Genomic DNA, 22,511 nt, shown 5'->3' with positions numbered 1-22,511 from the left:
GTATTAGCTTTTAGATTGTTGACCTGTGGACACAACCTTTAGGCGATTCTTTCTTAGTGCATCATGCAACATGTATTCAGGGCAGGCCCATTAAAGGTCATAGACATGGCTGACTTTGGTTTATTCATTTCAGTGCTACTACTCTAAGTAGAACTTCTGGATACAAGCCAATTACTTTTGCATGGCTCAGATGTCTGGTGCAAATTAGGCTGTGATATTCTTTCTGTGTGACAGAATCCTGGAAGACAGTCATCAGAGGCAGCCCAAATGTTTTACAGTAGTCTAGCACTTTATTTTTGCTGTAGTAAACATTTGTGAAAGCCACATATTAAATAAAAAAAATGGGACTGCTGTTGTTCACCCTCCTGGTCAGCTAACCAAACAGCCACAATATGGTGGCAAATGCTATTCACGTTTGCTCATTGCTGATAAATATATGTTATGATCATCAAATAACAAGTCCCATGGATCCAAACGTCAGATCCTTTGAGCTTGGGCCAGGAGGTAGAGTCAGAAGATCCGACGGTATTTCCTGGTAAAAGAAGGTGTTGGATCACAATGAGAAATTCCCACGGCACCCATTCATCTCAGCATATTTGTTTTTAAAAACAGTCCCATAACTGCCCCTTTAATCAGGGCTGAGAATTACAGTGTTTCCAGAATGCAGTTTTAATCATATTCTTTAAAAGGGTTGTCTGTGTGTGTGTGTGTGTGTGTGTGTGTGTGTGTGTGAATACAGTCAGAGGTCATGCCCCAGATGATGGTGTGTGGCAGCATCAAGGTTTAATGCGGACCATTTAATTCTTCAGTTGTGCATCATGGATTGTGAAAGGGTTGACAGAGGTGTATAAAAAGGTCCACCCTCCTGGAATACTTCATCAACACACTGGATCCAACATCCACACAGCACCTCCTATATTGAACAAAGGTAAGCTCGTTTCCAATATTTATGCATTCTTCCTATTTGTTGCAGGGGAGCTGAAGGTCAGAGGGAGGCCAGTGACTCTGGTCTTGTGAAATGCATCTGAATAGGTTCTCTGTGTTTTATCTGATGGGATCATCTCATTATCTCTTCACCATATCTGCGTGATGGATGCTAAATTTTCATAATTTGTGTTTTTGAGCACTGACCATTTACCCTAACTCTGGCCTGTTGTATGGAGTCCTTATTACAGTCGTGACTTTCCTAGAGATATAAACTTCTCACATCAACTGAGGTAGAATATTTCACCCATGATATATTTCAAGCATACATATAAAATTACTGATACCTACAACATAAAAAGGTGACACATGGAAATAACCAGGGAACATGTCATATATATCAATCTGTGAGAGAATCAAGGCTGCTTGTAAAGCCCTTTTGCTTCTATACTGGGGGACACATCTGAGTTTCTGCTTAGATAAAGAGGGAAACGGCCCAGGATTTAGTGTGAAGGTAAAACCAATATTGAATTCTTGGTTGGACAGAATGCTCCATTTCAACACTTAACAGACAGACATTTCTCCCATATTTTATACGACATGAAAATTTTTGTGTAATGTAGGCAAATAATTTCAGCTCCCTCATGAGGAGGAGAAAAGGTATGTGAAATATGTAGTGCTTAAGGCAAAGCACCAGTAAAAGATGTCTTTAACACATCTAACAATTTAATGCTTAGTTAACTGGTGATCCCTTGATTTCCTGCAGCTCAAGCTTCCTTCTCTTCCTCAAGATGTCCTGCTGTTGCCAGTGTGGCTGCTCCCCTTGCTGCTGCAAGCAGTGCTGCTGCTCCCCCTGCTGCGGCTGTGGCTGTTGCAAGCAGTGTTGCTGCTCCCCCTGTTGTTGCAAGCAGTTTTGCTGCTCCCCCTGCTGCTGCTGTTCCCCCTGCTGTGGTTCCGGGTGTTGTGGATCTTCCTGCTGTGGCTGCAAATGCTGCTATCCTAAGCAATGCAAATGCTGAAGAACCCCAAGGGAAGCTCTGAATGTTTACAGGGAATCTACAGTTTATAGTCCATCGAATAATCCCACCACCATGAGTGCTGGCTTCAAGGGCTACTTCTTAATTCCTGACATTCAGACTTTATATCTCTCTGGAATGTGCTTAATCCTCAAGTTGTGTCATCCTCTCCTCTTCTTGTTCTGTACTCTTTGACTCGCCTGGATGTTCTCCTAGGAACCATCTCTAACAAGGCATTTCCCATGATGCCATCATGGCACTCTCTGTGTGTGTGACTCTTTCTCTTTTCTTTCTCGTCTACATTTCTAATTCTTCTTTTATCGTACAATCTACACCTGCTTGCACAGCAACTAATAAAATGGCAAACCGTCTCCTAAAGTCTTGTTTTATCTTTGCCTTAAATTGAGTTGAGGGGAGGCTCAATGTGTGTGAGCAGCCCCTGCTTTTGATGTACATCATACCCCACCCCAATGGATGGCATTGAATGATCCAGGGGGGTTGGGGAAAATGCACTGCCGCTTGAGTTATTGAAGGGCTACTCCAAGATGATGTAGGTAGATGATTCTGGGGTAGGTGGACCAACCATGTCATTGGACCATTCACATATATGGTATAGAAGCAATAGCAGAGCAACTGTTCTGTAAACAGAATGCCCAAGGTTCAGCCACTGACATCTCCAGTTAGAAAAATCTCAAGCATCGGTGTTGCCCACTTTCAATCTCTGCTTACATTCTTCCTGAAGACATCTCAATGGAGTCGCTGTAGGACACTGTACAGTAGTGGGCTAGTTGTTCATTTGGAGGGGTCTACTTCTGTCCTTATGACTGCGTTCCAGGTCATTTAAGAACATACAAACATGTGGTTGGACTAGATGACTCTCGGCTCCCTTCCAACTCTAAGATTCTATGATTCTAAGAAGTGCTTGCTCAATCAAATTAATGGCCTGTCTAGTCCAGCATCCTGTCCTCACAATGGTGAGCCAAATGTCTATAGCAGGCATGTCCAACAGGTGGATGGTGATCATTGGTAGATCATTGGTTCCCCCAAAAGAAGCTGAACAACTGTGGCTCCCCTAAAAAAAGGTCAACATTTTACCTCCTCCCTGAAAAAACTCAACAACTTTGACTCAACCCCCCCCCATGGGCCTTCCTACTTCTTAAAAAAACTCAACAACTTTGACCTAAACCCCCCCAAAAGGGGGTAGATCACTGCCAGTTTTTAACTCTGTGAGTAGATCTCAGTCTCTTGGGAGTTGGCCACCCCTGGCCTATAGTGCACAATCAGGACGCAAACACCAGAGCACTGTGGTTTCCAGCAACTAGTATTAAGAACCATTACTGCCTAAAATTTGGAGACACAGCACAGCCATTGTGGTTAGTAGCTCTGGGAGCTTCCACCTCCATGAATTTGTCTAATCGTGCTTTAAAGCCATCTAGGATGGTAGTCAACACGGCCTCCCGTGGGAGCACATTTCATTGCTTTAGCTATGCACTGCATGAAGACCTTTTTCTTCTCTGGGATCTTCCAGCAGTCAGCTTTTAGACAATGAAAGGTAAAACACAGGAAAACACACACATGATCTTACATTACCCCAAATGATGAGAGGCTGGAAATTTGCCTGGTAGGCTGAGGATAAGTAGATTCAAATGGCTACTAGTTCAAATCAGCCTCAATATCCCTTCATCCTTCAATTATTTAACAAAAAAAGTACTCTCAAAAATCCAATATTCTACCTATTTTGCATGGAGGCATTTCATTATAAGATGGACACTGACTGGCATCAGCTCTCCGGAAATGAACTTAGACCTTACTGCATGCAAAATAGCTGCTCTGCCACAGAATTTTGTTTTGTTTTTTTAATGATGTTTATTAAGGTTTCAAAGAAAAGAATTACATGGATTAAGAAAAGAAGAAAAAGAAAAACAAAATTAAAAAGAAAAGAAAAAATACAAAATACAAAAAAAAGATAAAAAACACTTTAAAAAAAAATACATCAGTCTTTCCATACCTTACATTCATTTCCTTGTTTCCCTGACCTCCTCACGCCTCCCTTTTTTGTATTCCAATTCAGTTAGTTAATTCAGCAATTTCTTTCCCTCTTTGTTTTTATCTTAGTCCTTTAACATAATATATTATAACTTTGGATTCTCACCTGTTAACAATCCATTTTTACATACACCTTTATAACATTGCTGCTTAAACCACTTAACTTCATTCTGACATCATTCTAACATTCATTAATTTTACAATATTTCTGTAAATAGTCTTTAAATTTCTTCCAATTTTCTTCCACCGACTCTTCTCCCTGGTCTCGGATTCTGCCAGTCATTTCGGCCAATTCCATGTAGTCCATCACCTTCATCTGCCATTCTTCCAGAGTGGGTAGATCTTGTGTCTTCCAATACTTTGCAATAAGTATTCTTGCTGCTGTTGTGGCGTACATAAAAAAAGTTCTGTCCTTCTTTGGCACCATTTGGCCGACCATGCCCAGGAGAAAGGCCTCTGGTTTCTTCAGAAAGGTATATTTAAACACCCTTTTCATTTCATTATAAATCATCTCCCAGAAAGCCTTAATCCTTGGGCACGTCCACCAAAGGTGAAAGAATGTACCTTCAGTTTCTTTACATTTCCAACATTTATTATCGGGCAAATGATAGATCTTTGCAAGCTTGACTGGTGTCATGTACCACCTGTATATCATTTTCATAATATTCTCTCTTAAGGCATTACATGCCGTGAATTTCATACCTGTGGTCCATAACTGTTCCCAGTCAGCCATCATTATGTTATGTCCAACATCTTGTGCCCATTTAATCATAGCAGATTTCACCGTTTCATCCTGTGTATTCCATTTCAACAGCAAGTTATACATCTTTGACAAAATCTTAGTTTTGGGTTCTAGCAGTTCTGTTTCTAATTTTGATTTTTCCACCTGGAAGCCAATTTTCTTGTCCAAATTGTATGCCTCCATTATCTGATAATAATGAAGCCAGTCTCACACTTTATTTTTTAATTTCTCAAAACTCTGCAATTTCAGTCTATCTCCCTCTTGTTCCAAAATTTCCCAATATTTCGGCCATTTGACCTCCATATTGAGCTTTTTCTGGGCTTTCGTTTCCATCAGTGACAGCCACCTTGGGGTTTTGTTTTCCAATAGGTCCTTATATCTTATCCAAACATTAAACAATGCTTTCCTGACAATATGGTTTTTAAATGCTTTATGTGCTTTGACCTTATCATACCACAAGTATGCATGCCATCCAAATACATTGTTAAAACCCTCTAAATCCAAAATGTCTGTGTTTTCAAGAAGCAGCCATTCTTTCAGCCAGCAAAAAGCTGCTGATTCATAATAGAGTTTAAGGTCTGGCAGGGCAAATCCACCTCTTTCCTTTGCATCTCTACCGCAGAATTTTGATCCTTCCTTCCTAAATGCCCTTTGGGGTTTCCTCCCAATTCTATGATTCCTCCAATTCTATGATTCTATGAATTCCTGGTGGCAGGTTCTCCATCTCCATCCCATCATCAAAACACTACAACTGTCATGGGCTTTCTTCAAAGCCATAGTTAAATCAATTTACACTATTTCTGCAGCAGCCCTGTGATCCACCAAGCTAATAAATCTATCAAAAAAAGAATTGAGATTCATCTGGCATGAACAATTTTTTGAGAGATCCATGTTGAGTCTTAGTAATCGCAACATCGTTTTCTATGTGCTCATAGGCCAACTGTTTAATTATCTGTGCTAGAATCTTTTCTGGCATCGACATCAAGCTGACCCATCTGTAGCTACGTGAGTCTTCTCCCCGACACACACACAAACTGAAGTTGGGAACAGCATTTGCACATCTCATGTGCAGGGACCTCACGTTTTCTCCAAGAATTCTCAAAAATTATGGACAGAGGCTTAGTGGTTATATCTGCAAGCTCCTTCAGTGCCTTTGGCACAGCTCATCAGGCCTTGCCATTCTGAATCCATTTAAAGTAGTGTTTCCTTGCCACCACTTTTCCTGCCTGAGGCTGCAGCTCTCTCTTTGCACCATTTATCATGTTTTCAGGTTGAGTACAGCTTTAATTTTAGGTGAGGAGGAGAGCAACGTAGGTGTTGAGCAGTTCTGCTTTCCATAGCTTTTTTTCATCTTATCCATGCACAGGAACTACAACTTGCTTGTCCTTCCTCTTCTTCAAACACAGCCAAAAAAGCCTCTTTTATCATTCTTAACCTCTCTAATAAGACTGTGATCATTGACTGTGCCTGACCTTTATCCTGCAACTGTTCACTACTTGTGTATACCCTTCTGTTATAATTCCCCCTTTCTTCCATTTAGCACACATACCCTTCTAGAATCCTAGCTCATCTGTTTACACTTAGACATCCACACTGGTTTCTTTAGATGCCTCCAACTTTTCTTTCTTGTTGGTATTCTCTGCATTTCTGCCTTCAGTATTTTGCCTTTAAGAAACTCCCATCCCTCCTGGACTCCCTTCTTTTGAGTTTTTCTGACCATGGGATCTCAGCCAGCAGTTACTTAAGCTTTTTGAAATCAGCCCTCTTAAAGCCAAAGTACATGTCCAAATACATCCAGATTTCCCTTGTCTGTGTATCATGAAACCCAAAAGGACATGACCAGTTCCTTCCAAGGTTCCCAGTACTTTCAATTCAAAGATCAATTCCTGCCTATTGGTGATGACCAGGTCCAATATAGATGATTCCCTGGTTGCTTCCATCACCTTCTGGACAATGAAATGATCAGCAAAGCAACAGAGGAATTTGAGAAGAGATCTCAAAGGAGATGGGGTGGTTGAAACATTATCAAAATATATTAGGCTGGATCCACATGTAGCACTCAATATGATGCAGTTTAAATTATCACCTCTTCCCTTTTATAGCCATCCAATCAATGTGGTTTGCAGGAGAAAGATCAGGGATGCCAACTTGAATAAAATATTGTGGAGGCCTAGATATGCCCCATCCCACAAGAATGCACACACACCATTTGAATGGCAATGCCCCTTAACTTGGGAGAGCCCAGCCCCCTAAAATATTTTATAGTGGGAGCTGAAGCCCCCATAGCCCCTTTAGGAGTTGGCTCCTATGAGACAGAGCCTCATGCAGACAGCACCTATCAGGAAATCCCTACAACACACTTATTTAATCAGCTTTTATGTGTGGCAGCACCTATTTTTGGAACTCTCTCACATTACAAACCAGACAGGTGCTTCTGAAGGGCATCTGTCCCAGATCTCAGACAAAGGACCTTGCTCCTCCTTGTGTTCGCTACACCCATTAAGTCAAGGAGAGATAACAGCTAGTGAATCTTGGATGTTATGTGTGTCATACATGTTCCCTTCCAATGAGCTATGGCCCCCTATCCAATATTGCATGTGAGATGGAGATGTGCTCCTCAAGAACTCAGCTTCTGATCCTTTCTAGGCAAGCAGCCCTTCAGCTGGAGATGCTTGCCAAGCAGATGACTTATGCAGGATCTATGACACATTCCCCATCTCAAGGCAAAGGAACACAAGAACACTCTACTGTGCTTTAGAATCTTTATTAACTTCTATATGAACATATTTCTCCACCACAGAGGAATTATTCAAAGAGATGAAAAGAGAATGACCCCCAGGACCACCATGATGATAAAGAGAAGACAACTGGCATGCCTCCTTGAAGGAAAACAAAGCAAAGTAAGAAGGAGATGAGAAGAATCCAGGGTTGTAGAAGGAGGCAGGAATAAACTTAAGGCACAGAAACAGATGAATCCAAGGAGTCCACCAGCATGGAGGAGGGAGCAGCTTTCAACGCTTCACTGAACTTCAGCAGCAGCAGCCTTGCTTAGGATAGCAGCAACAGGAACCACAGCCACAACAGCCACAGGAACCACAGCCGCAAGAGTTGCAACAGGAGGGGGAACAGCAGCAGGAAGGAGAGCAGCAGCAGCAAGGAACGCAGCAACAGGAAGGACTGCAGCAACAGCAGGGGCAGCAGCAGCACTTGCAGCAGCAGGGAGAGCAGCAACAATTGGAGCAGCAGGACATCTTAGCGGTGGAGAGGGAAGGCAGAGCTGAAAGAATTCAAGGGAATTCTCATTAAGCAAACACAACACAATATTAAGGACACCTTAGATATCCAAACATTACAGCTTGAGGCCAACGTGAAATGTATGTTTAAAGTTTGCTACACATTGCATCAAGGAAAGGAATGCATAAACTGGCCTCTTCTGAGTCTCCCTTGGGAACTCACTGGAAGTCAGGCTAACATATATGAGAGGATGCTCTCTGAGCCCCAACATCCTATTATGCAACAGATGACATGCTTGGCAGGAAAAAAGACTATCTTAGATCCTGTGCAACACAATACTAGGCAAACGTTTTAGTCCTACAGTGCTGAAAGAATTCAGGCCTAAAGGCAAGATCCCAACTTCTCTTTGAATGAATAAAGACATGTGTTGTAAGAAATGGGGTTTCCAAGAGAAAAGTAGGTTTAGAATTCGAATTAGCATCTAAGAAATTATGCTTTTCTCCATGCACAACTCCCCATGTGGAAGGAGGCCAGGATTGGCCACCAAGAATAAGAAATATACTGACTCAGAAGAAGAAACAGAGAGGACAGAGGGAGAGAAAGAGGAAGAGGAGGAGGGGGGAGCGGAAAGAGTTTAAAGAGAGATAGCAGTTTCTTGCAAAGGTAAACTACCATGGTGTTAAAAGTTTGGAGCTGGAATGTTAATGGGATGAATGATAAGAAAAAGAGGAATAAAATCGAGTACATCTTAAAGAAAGAATGTTTAGATATTATCTGCTTACAGGAGACCCACATAGCAAGGAAGCATAAAAGAGTTTTGATTAATAAAAGATTAGGAAATGAATTTATATCGTCAGACCAAAGTAAAAAAAGGGGGGTGGTTATTTATATCAAAAAACAAATTGAAGCACAGCAAATTTTCAAAGATGAAGAAGGGAGGGTAGTAGCGGTTCAAATTAATTGGCAAGGAGAAAACCTAATAATAGTGGGGATATACGCACCTAATGATAACAAATCGGAGTTTTATAGGATGTTAGAGGGAAAGCTATTTGAATACGTCGATCAGAAAATAATACTATTGGGAGATATGAATGGTGTGGTGTCGTTAGAGATGGACAGGTTAAGGGATGGAATGGGCAAAGAAGGAAAGCTACCCAGAACCTTCTTCTCATTGGTTCAGAACTGTAATTTGGTGGATATTTGGAGATTTAAATACCCTCTGGAAAAACAATATACTTTCCACTCAGAACCCAATGACTCATCCTCGAGATTAGATCAGATATGGACCTCGGCAGAACTAGTACCAAGATCTATACGGGTGGGGATCCAGGCCAAAACGATTTCGGATCATAACCCAGTAAAAATGGAACTGAAAGGGCTGGAAGAAAGATCATACAGATGGAAAATGAAAGATTACTTGTTAGATGATTTAGAGATAGTAGAGAAAGCTCAGAAAAGGTTAAAGGAATACTTCGAGGATAACTTAGGTAATGATACAAAACCAAAGGTGGTGTGGGATGCAGGTAAGGCGGTGATGAGGGGTTTCTTCATTCAACAGAGTGCAATTAAGAATAAAAAAAGAGAAAAAGGGAAAAATGAAATTCTACAGCAAATAATGGACAACGAACAAAAATTAACTAAAAACCCCAAAAATAAGAGAATAAAAGAGAATATTAAAGTTTTACAATCTCAGTTTGCAATGTTGATAAATAGGGAAATAGAATGGAAAGTCAAAAAATTAAGACAGAGAAGCTTCGAATATGCTAATAAATCAGGAAAGCTATTAGCTTGGCAGCTTAAAAAAAGGAAGGAACAGAACACAATAAATAAAATCGAGGTGGAGGGAGAAGAGATAAATAATCCCAAGGAAATAAGGAAGGCCTTTTTGGATTTCTACAGAGGACTTTTTAAAAACAGTGAAAGGAATAATCTGAGAAAAATAGAAAGATTTCTAAAATGTAAGAATATAAAAAAGATTTCCACAGTGGAGAAAGGAAAATTGAGTGCCCTAATTGAGGTAGAAGAAATCAAAGAAGCAATAAAGGAATTAAAAAAAGGGAAAGCCCCAGGTCCAGATGGGTTTACTGGTAGCTATTATAAAGAAATGTAGTCAGTCTTGCTGACTCCATTGCAAGAAGTAATGAATAATATCCTTAAAGAAAGAGAAATACCAGAGACATGGAAGGAGGCACTAATCACACTAATCCCCAAACAGGATTCAGATTTACAACAGATTAAAAACTATAGACCGATCTCCCTATTAAACATAGATTACAAGATTTTTGCGGGAATTCTGGCAAGGAGACTAAAAAATATATTGGTAGAAAGTATACACAAAGATCAAGCGGGCTTTTTGCCGGGTAGGCAAATGAAGGACAACATAAGAAACATAGTAAATATTATAGAATATTTATCTGACAGGTGTGATAAACAAGGTTTGTTGTTGTTCGTGGATGCAGAGAAAGCATTCGATAACATAATCTGGGATTTCCTGCTGAAACAATTGGAATATATGGAGGTTGGCACTGAATTCTATAACGGGGTAAAGGCAATCTACACGGAACAAAAGGCAAAACTGATAATAAATAATGTGGAGACAGCAGAAATAAGAATAGCAAAAGGAACAAGACAGGGATGTCCACTGTCCCCATTGTTATTTATAATGGTGTTAGAAGTCCTCCTAAATTCAATAAGAGAAAATAAGGGGATAAAAGGAGTAACAGTTGGGCAGAACGAATACAAAATTAAGGCATTCGCAGACGACCTGGTTGTAACAATGGAGGATCCAATAGATTCAATAAAAGAGGTACTCGAAGAATTTGACCAATTCGGAAAAGTGGCTGGCTTCAAATTAAATAAAAGGAAAACAAAAATTATAGTAAAGAATATGAATACAGATAAAACTGAAGAATTACAAAGAGAAACGGAAATAGAGGTGGCCAGAAAGGTGAAATATTTAGGAATATGGGTAACGCCAAAAAACATAGACTTATTCAAAAATAATTACGAGACAGTATGGAAAGGAGTTAAGAAAGATATTGAAACATGGGGCAAGCTAAAACTGTCATTTTGGGGCAGAATAGCCACAATCAAGATGTGTGTGCTTCCAAAAGTGTTGTTTTTGTTTCAGAACATTCCTGTAATTAAGGGTATAAAGATATTTAAAGACTGGCAGAGGGTGATCTCAAAATTCGTCTGGCAGGGCAAGAAACCAAGAATAAAATTTAAACTGTTGACAGATGTGAAGGAAAGGGGGGGCTTTGCCCTGCCAGATTTGAAATTGTACTATGAGGCGTCATGCCTATGCTGGGTCAAAACATGGATAAAACTGGAAGATAAGGAAGTGCTAGACCTAGAGGGATTTAACAACAGATTTGGGTGGCACGCCTATCTATGGCATGGGAGGAGAAAAGTACACAGGGGCTTCGAAAATCATATTTTCAGAGGTCCACTGATTGAGGTATGGGAGAGGAACAGAGATATGTTAGAACCTAAAACACCCCATTGGCTATCGCCACTAGAAGTCATGAGCGTTAAAAAGATTAACATGAGGGACAATTGGGCTACCTATGAACAACTGTTAATGAAAGAAGAAGGAAAGTGGAAAATGAAGCCGTACGAACAGGTCAAAGAGAAAGTCTATGATTGGCTGCACTATTTCCAGATAAACGGAATGTTCAGGAAAGATATTAAAGACAAAGGATATGCTGATAAAGATTCTAGATTCCAGATTGAGATATTGAATAACAACTATAAAATTTTGTCTAAAATGTATAATCAGTTATTGGAATGGAATTTAATAGACGAGGAAGTAAAGTCGGTAATGATATATTGGGCTAGAGATATCGGTCATAATATATATTTTGAAGAATGGGAGAAACTTTGGAAAAAACATCTCAAGTTTACAGCTTGCGTGACACTAAAAGAGAATTTAATGAAAATGTTTTACCGATGGTATATGACTCCTGCAAAATTAGCCAAAATGTATGGAACTTGTAATAAATGCTGGAAGTGCAAGGAAAGGGAGGGGACCTTCTACCATATGTGGTGGGAATGCCAAAAGGTTAAAGGGTTCTGGGAGAGTGTATATAACGAAATGAAGAAAATTCTAAGATATACTTTTGTTAAAAAACCCGAGGCTTTTCTGTTGGGATTGGTAGGAAGGGAGATAAAAAAGAAAGATCATAAGCTGTTCCAGTATGCAACAACGGCAGCAAGAGTCTTATTAGCTCAAAATTGGAAATCAGAGGGCCTACCGACAATTGAGGAATGGAGAGCAAAACTATTAGATTATGCGGAAATGGATAAGATGACAGGGAAAATTAGATATTCAAAAGACCAGAGGTTCATTAAGGATTGGGAAAGTTTTACGAAATATCTGGAAAATTTAAGTGATGGACAGATAACACTAGTGGGCTTTAAAGGAGCTCTGTAAAAAGAAAAGAGTATTGTCTAAAGAGAAATGGAAGAACTAGAATGATTAATGGCATTACAAATTAAGAAATGCGAACTTTTATAAAAGATTATTACGGATGATTTGTGGAAAGGTTGAAGGAAGTCATACTTAAAAACCTGTGAAAATGAGAATCGAACTTTTATATTTTGTTTTTGTATTTTGCATTATGCAAATTAATAAAAATTATGCATGAAAAAAAAGAAATATACTGAACCAGTTTCATTGCAAAACCGGAGCTCTTAGACTACATCCTCAAGACCTGAAGCTCTCTTGAAATCTAAGGAACCAAAAGAATGAAGACAGAACATACCTTTTTCAGTGATAAAGTTTGTGTGGATGTTGGATCCAGTGAGTAAGTGAAGAACTCCTGAATGGTGGGCCTTTATATACACCTCTGTGTATCCTTCCGCAAGCAATTATGCACCAACCAGTGATGACGAGGTCTTCATTAAAAGTCCTCTACCACACAATCATCAGGTGCATGATTCTTGACTCTGTCCACATCCTTCATTTTTAAATGCAGGCTATTGAAGCTATTTGGCAGCTGCAACACTCTAATTCCCTCTTCTGTCCAAAGGGGGCACTTATGGAATTGCTTTAAATCAATTATGTTGAGATGAACAGGAACCAGATATCTTTCTCTCTGAGATCTGGTGCCATAGGGTATTAGCTTTTAGATTGTTGACCTGTGGACAAAACTTTTAGGCGATTGTTTCTTAGTACAACATGCAACATGGGTCATAGACATGGCTGACTTTGGTTTATTCATTTGAGTGCTTCTACTCTAAGTAGAACTTTTGGATACAATCCAATTACCTTTGCATGGCTCAGATGTCTGGTGCAAATTAGGCTGTGATATTCTTTCTGTGTGACAGAATCCTGGAAGACAGGCATCAGACGTAGCCCAAATGTATTGCAGTAGTCTAGCACTTAATTTTTGTTGTAGTAAACATTTGTGAAAGCCACATATTAAATAAAAAAAAATGGGACTGCTATTGTTCACCCTCCTGTTTATCTAACCAAACAGCCACAATATGGTGGCAAATGCTATTCACGTTTGCTCATTGCTGATAAATATGTGTTATGAGGATCAAATAACGTCCCATGGATCCAAACGTCAGATCCTCAGAGCTTGGGGCGGGAGGTAGAGTCAGAAGATCCAATGGTATTTCCTGGTAAAAGAAGGTTTGGATCACGATGAGAAACTCCCACGGCACCCATTCATCTCAGCATAATTATTTTTAAAAACAGTCCCATAACTGCCCCTTTAATCAGGGCTGAGAATTACAGTGTTTCCAGAATGCAGTTTTAATCATATTCTTTAAAAGGTGTTTGTCTGTGTGTGTGTGTGTGTGTGTGTGTGTGTGTGTGTGTGTGTGAATACAGTCAGATGTCATGCCACAGATGACAGTGTGGGGCAGCATCAAGGTTTAATGCAGACATTGATCCACGGGACTTGTTATTTGATGATCATAGCACATATTTATCAGCAATGAGCAAACATGAATAGCATTTGCCACCATATTATGGCTGTTTGGTTAGCTGACCAGGAGGGTGAACAATAGCAGTCCCATTTTTTTTTTTTTTTTTAATATGTGGCTTTCACAAATGTTTACTACAGCAAAAATTAAGTGCTAGACTACTGCGAAACATTTGGGCTGCCTCCGATGACTGTCTTCCAGGATTCTGTCACACAGAAAGAATATCACAGCCTAATTTGCACCAGACATCTGAGCTGTGCAAAAATAATTGGCTTGTATCCAGAAGTTCTGCTTAGAGTAGAAGCATTGAACAAACCTTAGTTAGCCATGTCTATGAATTTTAATGGGCCTGCCTTGAGTACATGTTGCATGCTTGTACTCAGAAAGAATGTCCACAGGCCAACAATCTAAAAGCTAATACCCTATGGCACCAGATCTCAGAGAGAAAGATATATGGTTCCTGTTCATCTCAACATAATTGATTTAAAGCAATTCCATAAGTGCCCCCTTTGGACAGAAGAGGGAATCACAGTGTTGCAGCTGCTAAATAGCTTTAATAGCCTGCCTTTAAAAATGAAGGATTTGGACAGAGTCAAGAATCACGCACCAGATGATTGTGTAGTAGAGGACTTTTAATGAAGACCTCGTCATCATTGGGTGGTGCATAATTGCTAGCGGAAGGATTCACAGAGGGGTATATAAAGACCTACCTTTCAGGAGTTCTTCACTCACTCACTGGATCCAACATCCACACGAATTTTATCACTGAAAAAGGTATGTTCTGTCTTCATTCTTTTGGTTCCCTAGATTTCAGGAGATCTTCAGGTCTTGAGGATGTAGTCTAACAGCTCTGGTTTTGCAATGAAACTGGTTCACTATATTTCTTATTTTTGGTGGCCAATCTTGTTCTCCTGCCTCATGGGAGTTGTGCATGGAGAAAAGTGTACTAATTAGATGCTAATTCTAATTCAAAACCTTCTTATCTCTTGGGTGCAAGGGATTGAAAATCTCACCCAGGTCTCTTGCAAATGCCATTTCTTACAACACATGTCTTTATTCATTCAAACAGAAGTTGGGATCTTGCCTTTAGGCCTGAATTCTTTCAGCATTGTAGGACTAAAATGTTTGCCTAATATTGTGTTGCACAGGATCTAAGATAGTCTTTTTTCTGCCAAGCATGTCATCAGTTGCCTAATAGGATGTTGGGGGCTCAGAGAGCATCCTCTCAGATATGTTAGCCTGACTTCCGGTGACTTCCCAAGGGAGACTCAGAAGAGGCCAGTTTATGCATTCCTTTCCTTGATGCAACATGTAGCAATCTTTAAACATACATTTCATATTGGTCTCAAGCTGTAATGTTTGGATATCTAAGGTGTCCTTAATATTGTGTTGTGTTTGCTTAATGAGAAATCCCTTGAATTCTTTCAGCTCTGCCTTCCCTCTCCACCGCTAAGATGTCCTGCTGCTCCAATTGTTGCTGTGCTCCCTGCTGCTGCAAGTGCTGCTGCTGCCCCTGCTGCTGCTGCAGTCCTTCCTGTTGCTGCTCTCCTTGCTCCTGCTGCTGTTCCCCCTGCTGCTGCAACTCTTGCGGCTGTGGTTCCTGTGGCTGTGGCTGTTGCGGCTGTGGTTCCTGTTGCTGCTATCCAAAGCAAGGCTACTGCTAAAGTGTTCAGTGAAGTGTTGAGAGCTGCTGCCTCCTCCATGCTGGTGGACTCCTTGGATTCATCTGTTCCTTTGTCTTAAGTTTATTCCTGCCTCCTTCTACAACCCTGGATTCTTCTCATCTCCTTCTTATTTTGCTTTGTTTTCCTTCAAGGAGGCATGCTGCCAGTTGTCTTCTATTTATCAAAATGGTGGTCCTGGGGGTCATTCTCTTTTCATCTCTTTGAATAACTCCTCTATGGGGGGCGGATAATATGTTCATATGGCATTTAATAAAGATTCTAAAGCACATTAGAGTGTTCTTGTGTTCCTTTGCCTTGAGATGGAAAATGTGTCATAGATCCTGCATAAGTCATCTGCTTGGCAAGCATCTCCAGCTAAAGGGCTGTTCGCCTAGAAAGGTTCAGAAGCTGAGTTCTTGAGGAGCACATCTCCATCCCACATACAATATTGGGAAGGGGGCCATAGCTCATTGGAAGGGCACATGTATGACACACATAACATCCCAGGTTCACTAGCTATTATCTCTCCTTGAATTAATGGGTGTAGTGAACACAAGGAAGAGCAAGGTCCTTTGTCTGAGATCTCGGACAGATGCCCATCACAGGCACCTGTCTGGTATGTAACAGCAGAGAATTCTAAAAGTAGTTGCTGCCTCACACAAAACCTGATTAAATCAGTGTGTGGTAGGGATTTCCTGATAGGTGCTATCTGCAGGAGGCACTGTCTCATAGGAGCCAACTCCTATGAAGCCCCCACAAGAAAATATTTTAGGGGGCTGGGCTCCCCCAAGTTGAGGGGCATTGCCATTCAAATGGTGTGTGTGCATTCATGTGGGGTAGAGCATATCTAGGCCTCCACAATATTTTATTCAGGTTGGCATCCCTGATCTTCCTCCTGCAAACCACATTGATTGGATGACTATGAAAGGGAAGAGGTGATAATTTAAACTGCATCATATTGAGTGCTACATGTGGATCCAGCCTAATATATTTTGATAATGTTGATGAAAGCAACTGTTTCGACCACCCCATCTCCTTTGAGATCTCTTCTCAAATTCCTCCGTTTCTTCGCTGATCGTTTCATTGCCCAGAAGGTGAAGGAAGCAACCAGGAAATCATCTATATTGGACCTGGTCATCACCAATAGGCAGGAATTGCTCTTTGAATTGGAAGTACTGGGGACCTTGGAAGGAAGTGATCATGTCCTCTTGGGTTTCATGATACACAGACAAGGGAAATCTGGATGTATTTTGGATATGTACTGTACTCTGGATTTAAGAGGGTTGCTTTCAAAAAGATGGGAGTTTCTTAAAGTTGAAATATTGAAGGAACAAATGCAGACAGTACCAAAAAGAAAGAAAAGTTGGAGGCATCTAAAGAAACCAGTGGGGCTGCATAAGTAGCTTATAGAAGAGATGAGATTTCAGAAGGGCATATCTGCTAAATGGAGGAAATGAGAAACATGAAGGATGGGTATGCACCAGTGGCTAACAGTTGCAAGATGAAGGCCAGGCAAGCAAAAGCTCAGAAGGATCTCGGTCTTGCAAGACAGAATGAAATAACAAATGTGGTTTCATCAGCTATGTTTGAAGAACAAGAAAGCAGTATGTCCTCTGGGTGGAGAGGACAAAGAATTGCTATTGGGTGAAGGAGGTGAAACTGCTCAACCCCTACATTGTCCCTCCTGTCACTTAAAATTAAAGCAGAACTCAACCTGGTGACAACAGGATAAAAGGTGCAAGGAAGGAACTGCAGCCTCAGGTAGGAAAATAGGTGGCAAAGGAACACCTAGCTACTTTAAATGGATTCAGATTGGCAAGGCCTGATGAGCTGTGCCCAAGGATACTAAAGGCGCTTGCAGATATAACCACAGAGCCTCCATCCATAATTTGGAGGAAAACGTGTGGTCCCTGCAGACTGGACGAGGGCAGATGCTGTTCCCATCTTCAAACAGTTTGTATGTGGGGAGAAGACTCACGTAGCTACAGACTGGTCAGCTTGACATCGATACCAGGAAAGATTATAGCACAGATAATTAAACAGTTGACCTATGAGCACATAGAAAAGGATGCTGTGATTACTAAGACTCAACATGGATTTTTCAAAAAATTGTTCATGCCAGGTGAATCTCACTTCTTTTTTGGATAGATTTACGAGCTTGGTGGATGACGGGGCTGCTGTGGAAATAGTGTACCTTGATTTAACTAAGGCTTTGGAGAAAGTCCCCCATGACAGTTGTAGTGTTTTGATGATGGGCTGGAGATGGAGAACCTGCCACCAGAAATTCACGGAATAATAGAATCATAGGATTGGAGGAATCATAGAATTGGGAGGAAACCCCAAAGGGCATTTAGGAAGGAAGGATCGTAGCTCCGCAGTAGAGCAGCTATTTTGCATGCAGAAAGGTCTAAGTTCATCTCCAGAGAGCTGATGCCAGTCAGTGTCTATCTTATAATGAAAGTACTTTTTTTGTTAAATAATTGAAGGATGGAGGGATTTTGAGGCTGATTTGAACTAGTAGCCATTTGAGTCTACTGATTCTCAGCCTACCAGGTAAATTCCCAGACTCCCATCAGTTGGGGTAGTGTAAGATCATGTGTATATTTGTGTGTGTTTTACTTTTCATTGTCTAAAAGCTGATTGCTGGAAGATCCCAGAGAAGAAGAAGAAGGTCTTCATGCAGTGCATAGCTAAAACAATGAAAGGTGCTCCCTTGAGAGGCAGTGTTGACCACCAAACTAGATGGCTTTAAAGCAGTATTAGACAAATTCATGGAGGTGGAAACTCCCAGAGCTACAAACCACAATGGCTGTGCGATGTCTCAGGCAGTAATGGTTCTTAATACCAGTTGCTGGAAACCACAGTGTTCTTGTGTTTGTGTCCTGATTGTGCACTATGGGCAATATGTCTTGCCATTGTGAGGACAGGATGCTGGACTAGACCGGCCATTGATCTGACTGAGCAAGCTCTTCTCAGAATCATAAAATCTTAGAGTGGGAAGGGAGCCAAGGGTCACCACATCCAACCCCATGTTTGTATGTTCTTAAATGACCTGGAACACAGTCATTGCCAAGGACTGAGCAGAGGAGGAATGGTGGAGACCGCCTCCCCAGGCTGACACTTCCAGAGAAGAAGGATTGGTTTGAGGAAGGGGTTGGTTTGAGGAAGATCACTACTCAGAGGCAGATGAAGGGGAAAGTTGGGAAATAATGGGAGAGAAGGAGAAGGAAGAGGAAACACCAGGAGGGTGACAGCTGATGGACACAGTGTATTTAGAAAGCGTTCCAAAAAACCCCTCCCAGAACACAGCGGGCCTTGAAAGTAGGAGAGCAAAGAGCTCAAAGGTAAAAGGCACTTTGCAGCATCCATAGCAATGACTCATGAGGAAGTGGGAGAGATGGAGGGTGTGGAGTTTCACTCGGAGCAACACCATTACTCCAAGATGCTCCATTTCTAAGCCTCTCTCTGTGAATATTGAATAAAAAGCATTGCTAAGAACTTTCCTTTTCTTATCGGTTCCTGGCAACCTACCGTGGGAGTTTGCGTCATCTGATGCCTGACAGTCATAAGGACAGACGAAGACCCCTCCAAATCCTGAAGTAATCACCAGCTAGTCCACCACTGAACAGTGACCTACGGTGACTCCATTCAGATGTCTTCAGGAAGCATGCAAGCAGAGATTGGAAGTGAGCAACACTGCTGCTGAAGATTTTCTAACTGGAGATGTCAGTGGCTGAACCTTGGGCATTCTGCTTACAGAACAGTTCCTATGCTATTGCTTCTATACCATATATGTGAATGGTCCAATGACATGGTTGGTCCACCTACCCCTGAATCATCTACCTACATCATCTTGGAGTAGCCCTTCAATAACTCAAGCGGCAGTGCATTTTCCCCAACCCCCCTGGATCACTCAATGCCATCGATTGGGGTGGGGTATGATGTACATCCAAAGCAGGGGCTGCTCATACACATTGAGCCTACCCTCAACTCAATTTAAGGTAAAGATAAAACAAGACTTTAGGAGACGGTTTGCCATTTTATTAGTTGCCGTGCAAGCAGGTAGATTGTACAATAAAAGAAGAATTAGAAATGTAGACGAGAAAGAAAAGAGAAAGAGTCACACACAGAGAGAGTGCCATGATGGCATCATGGGAAATGCCTTGTTAGAGATGGTTCCTAGGAGAACATCCAGGCGAGTCAAAGAGTACAGAACAAGAAGAGGAGAGGAAGACACAACTTGAGGATTAAGCACATTCCAGAGAGATATAAAGTCTGAATGTCAGGAATTAAGAAGTAGCCCTTGAAGCCAGCACTCATGGTGGTGGGATTATTCGATGGACTATAAACTGTAGATTCCCTGTAAACATTCAGAGCTTCCCTTGGGGTTCTTCAGCATTTGCATTGCTTAGGATAGCAGCATTTGCAGCCACAGCAGGAAGATCCACAACACCCGGAACCACAGCAGGGGGAACAGCAGCAGCAGGGGGAGCAGCAGCACTGCTTGCAACAACAGGGGGAGCAGCAACACTGCTTGCAACAGCCACAGCCGCAGCAGGGGGAACAGCAGCACTGCTTGCAGCAGCAAGGGGAGCAGCCACACTGGCAACAGCAGGACATCTTGAGGAAGAGAAGGAAGCTTGAGCTGCAGGAAATCAAGGGATCACCAGTTAACTAAGCATTAAATTGTTAGATGTGTTAAAGACATCTTTTACTGGTGCTTTGCATTAAGCACTACATATTTCACATACCTTTTCTCCTACTCATGAGGGAGCTGAAATTATTTGCCTACATTACACAAAGATTTTCATGTCGTATAAAATATGGGAGAAATGTCTGTCTGTTAAGTGTTGAAATGGAGCATTCTGTCCAACCAAGAATTCAATATTGGTTTTACCTTCACACTAAATCCTGGGTCATTTCCCTCTTTATCTAAGAGGAAACTCAGATGTGTCCCCCAGTATAGAAGCAAAAGGGCTTTACAAGCAGTCTTGATTCTCTCACAGATTGATATATATGACATGTTCCCTGGTTATTTCCATGTGTCACCTTTTTATGTTGTAGGTATCAGTAATTTTGATGTATACTTGAAATATATCATGGGTGGAATGCTCCTCCTCAGATGATACGAGAAGAAATTTATATCTCTAGGGAAGTCACTACTGCCATAAGGAGTCCATTCAACCGCCCAGAGGCAGGGGAAATGATCAGTCCTCAAAAATACAACTTATGAAAATGTAGCATCCATCACGCAGATATGTTGAAGAGATAATTAGATGATCCCATCAGGTAAAACCCAAAGAACCTACAAGGAGTCTGTTATTCAACCCACTTTTCATCTATGTATTAAAACATGCCGGTTGAGATGCTGAATCTGAAATGCTAACAGAATCCAAACTGTGAGACTGTTGGCTCCTCTGTGCATTTGAATCAGATGCATTTCACAAGACATTTCACAAAATCTGAAACACTAACAAAATCCAGTTTTGAGACTGTTAAGAGATTGAGTCACTGGAGTACCTGCTCTTAATTTTAACTTCCCTGCAATGAAGAAAATAAGAAGAATGTTTAAATATTTGGAAACAAGCTTACCTTTGTTGACTATAGGAATTGGTGTATGGATATTGGATCCAGAGAGTGAATGAAGAACTCCAGGATTGTGGTCCTTTTATATGGCTCTGTGAACCCTTCCACAATCCATGAGGCATTAATCATGAATGAGAAGCTCTACATTAAACCTTGACGTTGGCCTCCACCACACATTATTAACTGGTGCGTGATCTGTGACTGTATTCATCTCAGGCCAGATGAAGGGGCAGTTATGGGATTGGTTTTAAAACAATTATGCTATGATGAACGAAGATAATGAGAGCTTCTCATTGAGATCCTGCACTGTTTTTTTAGCCAGGAAAAATGCTCCAGATCTTCTGACTGTATTTCCTGCCTCAAGCTCAAAGCACCTGATGATTGTATTCCCACGTCTTGGAATTTGATCCTCATAACACATATTTATCAGCAATGAGCAGAAGTCAATAGCATGGGCCATTTATTATTTGTTATTTTTTAAAAGTAGCTGAGCAGGACGGTGAATGATAGAAGTTGCACATGTTTTTATTTAATATGTAGCTTTAAGAAATGTTCATTACAGTAAAAAATAATTGATAGATAACACTTGGGCTCCACAGCCTAATTTTCACCTGACATCTGAACCATGCAAAAGCAATTGGCTTGCATGCAGCTGAGGTCTACTTAGAGTATGCAAACCTAAGTTAGCCATGTCTATGGACTTTAATGGGCTTGCTTGGAATAAGACTTGCAGTGGCTGCTACCCAGTGACCTTAAAATATCTATCATCCTAAATCACTGTTTTATTAACATCACTTTATACATGCTGCAGGTTGTACTAAGAAAGAATGGCCTAAATGTTGTGTCCACTGCTAAACAATCTGAAAACTCAATCCCGTAGGCACCAGATCTTGGAGAGAAGCCCATATGATGCCTGTTCATCCGAACATATTTGATTTCATGAGACTCTACTCATGAATGAGAAGCTCTACATTAAACCTTGACATTGGCCTCCACCACACATTATTAGCTGGTGCGTGATCTGTATTCACAACCTGTCACTGTATTCACAAAGGGGCATTTATGGGATTGGTTTTAAAACAATTATGCTATGATGAACGGAAATAATGAGAGCTTCTCATTGAGATCCAGCAGTTTTCTTTTTAGCCAGGAAAAATCCTCCAGATCTTCTGATTCTATGTCCTTCCTCAAGCTCAAAGCACCTGACGATTGTGTTTGTGGGTCCTGGAATTTGATCCACATAACACATATTTATCAGCAATGAGCACAACTGAATAGCATGTGCCATCTTTTCTTTTTCTTAAAAAAGTAGCTGAGCAGCACAGTGAATGGTAGCAGTTGCACATGTTTTTATTTAATAAT

General features: G+C 41.0%; 3 long non-coding RNA genes across 3 annotated transcripts; 1 reads left to right on the top strand and 2 right to left on the bottom strand.

Moving 5' to 3' along the window:
• Positions 1–885: 885 nt before the first annotated feature.
• On the top strand, positions 886–2,318 carry LOC308465249. The gene is made up of 2 exons (XR_013980386.1): positions 886–928; positions 1,691–2,318. It is a non-coding gene; the product is annotated as an uncharacterized lncRNA (long non-coding RNA).
• Positions 2,319–7,476: 5,158 nt separating this feature from the next.
• LOC308465237 lies at positions 7,477–12,768 on the bottom strand. Its single transcript, XR_013980380.1, has 2 exons — positions 12,729–12,768; positions 7,477–8,005 (listed from the first exon to the last, which is right to left on the bottom strand). It is a non-coding gene; the product is annotated as an uncharacterized lncRNA (long non-coding RNA).
• A 6,823-nt stretch (positions 12,769–19,591) lies between these two features.
• Positions 19,592–21,225, bottom strand: LOC308465157. The gene is made up of 2 exons (XR_013980296.1): positions 21,156–21,225; positions 19,592–20,208 (listed from the first exon to the last, which is right to left on the bottom strand). It is a non-coding gene; the product is annotated as an uncharacterized lncRNA (long non-coding RNA).
• Between the last annotated feature and the right edge of the window lie 1,286 nt (positions 21,226–22,511).

The sequence above is a fragment of the Podarcis pityusensis genome, assembly GCF_964106645.2.
Source record: "Podarcis pityusensis genome assembly, chromosome: 16".
Lineage (NCBI taxonomy): Eukaryota > Metazoa > Chordata > Lepidosauria > Squamata > Lacertidae > Podarcis > Podarcis pityusensis.
The sequence above is the reverse complement of the archived record's forward strand: the minus strand, read 5'-3'. Positions and strand labels throughout refer to the sequence as shown.